Here is a 3,168-nt window from a genome sequence, read left to right as displayed (position 1 = left end):
TTCTTTTCTCTGAGTCTTCTTTCTGTCTTTTTTTTATAATCATCCTCACTCCCCCTTCCAAGACTGCTTGACTTTGTACCTTTGGGACATCCACACTCTAATTTAGGTAGTCACTTTGCTGAGGTGGCCAGAATTATATCTTTTCAGAACTAGATTTTTTGATACGGAATGAGAGTTGCAGGAATATTCAGAAAAGGAAAAAATGTTTTGATCAAGTATAATATCAGATGCGGTCCTGACAATTTAATGCATAAAAGTAAACATCAAGCTTGTTAATATTTGGTATTTCAATCTAGTGCCTAAAAATGGTTTTGGAAGAATGAAACTATAAGGGCTGAGATGACAGAGTGCTGGGTTGGTCAGTACTTGGACATTGAAGGCCTGGTAAGTGGCAATAATAGTTATGGTAAGAAAAGTAGGACAAGTCTAACATTAATCACCAATGTGGAATGGAAGAACAGTGTCTTTACTGAGGATAATATGAGAAAGGAGAATGGATATCTACCATCACTGAGATACTTCCAGGGAGAGAGAAGAAGAGGTGTGAACTGAGACAGCAGATCAGGGGGCTCCTACCATGTGTTTAGATGGAAGGAAGGTAGAATTTCCAGGGTCTGTTTTAGATAACTTTCAGAAAGCAAAACCATCAAAGGACCAAGAAGTTTCTATCGTGCCCAAGTCTACAAGAAAGAGGTGTGCTGGTGATGAGTATTTTCCCAAAGGCGCAGAGAAGACAATTGTGAAGATCTATCCTGACTACATACATACCAGTCTCTAAAAACACAGGAGGTGGACACATTGTGAACCCAAGTGCATTCACTGATATGTCACCAGGTCTTAAACATATATTCTCCACATCTAAGTCAGTCAGTCAGTCAGTCAGTCAGTCAGTCAGTCAGTCAGTCAGTCAGGCACACACACACACAACACACACACCTTTCCTGAGCTGCGGATGTGGTATGCAGAGAGTACCTCCCACTGGAGTATCTCAGCAGCCTTCCCTAATAATGAGGTAGTCAGCAAAGCAAATTTTACTGTATTTTGTTACTATTTAGTGGACATTAAATTCAATTAAAATCTGTTGCCACCTTAAGATTGCAGTTGAGGACATCCTACCTGGCCAGTTAATGTGGAGATCATGGGATATATGTATATATTAAACTGAGTTATGCTACATGGCATGATAATGCCCTCACCTGAAGACTCATAGACAGTCTAACAAAGGTGTTTGATTACTAACTCATGTTTAACAACTTTAATGGAATAAAACTAATTGCCACAGGGATTCAACAATTCATTTGGAGTGGATTTGAACTCTTGGGAGTCGTGGCTGTCAGCAGAGATCCAGTGCCACTCTGAGAAGTGTGATGGCATCTCTGATCTCTGATGCAGGAGGTCTGGATCTTTAAGTGAGTTCTTGTCAGTAGACAACAGGAATAGCAGCAGAGGCTGAGGCAAGAACCTGTCCTCTGGTCTGCAATGTAGGATAAGTGCTGAAGCTCCAGTGAGCTCTAGCTAGAGGGAGAAGTCCTAGGCTCAGGGGTCCTTTTTCTCAGGTTTAGTCTGTGCCTGGTCAGTCTTTTCTCCTGAAAAAAAGTTCTATGTATTCGTTTATTTGTGTGCATGCGTGTGTATACATAAGCCACGGAATATGATGTTCCAGTCAGAAGACAGATTTCAGGATCACTTGGGTCCAGATTGTCTGAATGTGAACATACAAAGAAAGTAAGACTAAGCAGGCAAGACTGTCCCAGCCTAAGCCCACTGCAGATGCTTGTCACAGGATTCTAGCAGTTCTGGGTGCTGCTGTGGTCCTTGCAGGCTGCTGCTGCTGCTTTCTTCTGTAGTGTAGGAGTTTTGCTCAGCCTGGGCTCTTTCTTCTGATATGGCTGCTTCTACTGTACAAATGATGCTGTGTGAATGGTTTGAGGAGCTCCAGCCTGCCTTCCACCTGTCAGAAAGATGTTAGCAAGCTCTGGGTTGGACTGATTTTATCCCTGGCAGTGTATGTAGCACTATGGGAGGAAATCCTCAGTTGGGAGGCTGGCGCATTAGGGGAATTTCGTAAGGCCTTCACCTAGATCAATATCTATAGGCAATCAATGCTGCTGAGCGGGAGAATCAGTGTTCTCCAAGTAGGATCCCCCTTTTAGATTATTCAGTTATTAATTGTTAGCTCTAAATAAATATACATACAAATCACCTTGATAGGTCACATGTTCATGTGCACATGCACACAGATGTGTGTTTACAACCCTTCAGAGAAAGATATCCTGTCGAGTACCTATGAAAACTACTTCTAGTCATTCGGTGAAATTTTCTGAGGGGAAATTTGCTAAAAGGCCCAAACTATGGAACATTTTTTTTTTGACAACATGCATCAGTGATCAAATTTTGACTTAACAAGATTATAACTTTCTCTCTTACTTGTTGGTGTTTAGCAGCTATGTCCCCCTTGGCTGAAGTTTTGAATAGAGTGGGTTAGTCTTCAGTATAAATCAGAAATTTCTTTTCAACAGGAATGGGTGAGTTCTCAGTCATTAGAAATAGCACGTGACTTCAATTATATTTCAACCACTTAGATTCTTCTTATCAATTTTACCAAAATATCAGCTCAGTACTTCCCGAGTTGAGCCAAACTCTTGTGGCAGGTAATTCTACCCATGTCAACAATGCCCAGTGTGCACATGGTCACCTTCAGTATCATAGATACAGCCACACCAGAGCTATGTCTCATTTATATACTACTAAGGGTCATGAATGGCTGAATCTACATTCATTTTCTCTGGCATAGTTACTCCACATTTCCTGCTTTATCTTCAGTGTACTCTGCTGACTTTCCATGTGAAAATATGAAGGTACGGAAATGGAAGAGCATGCAGCTCAGACAGAAACTGGAAGTGTCAAGAGCCATTTGCCCAAGAGGTAGACTCCTAAGTTGATATTTGTTCTCCCCAAACAAAACCAAAGTCCATAGCAGACTCTGGAAAACCCTTTTATATCATGAAACCAATGACCTGACATCACTTCTGTGGGTGCAGTTGGATCACATTCTCCCTTGGGGATTGTTCAGTATCTCATGGACCATAAACACTTCCAAGCTGCTGTATTTTACTGCTGTGAACAGACACCATGACCAAGGTAAGTCTTATAAAGGACAACATATAT

The sequence above is a fragment of the Mus musculus genome, chromosome 5 (assembly GCF_000001635.26).
Source record: "Mus musculus strain C57BL/6J chromosome 5, GRCm38.p6 C57BL/6J".
In the NCBI taxonomy this organism is placed as follows: domain Eukaryota; kingdom Metazoa; phylum Chordata; class Mammalia; order Rodentia; family Muridae; genus Mus; species Mus musculus.
This window is presented reverse-complemented; position numbering follows the sequence as displayed.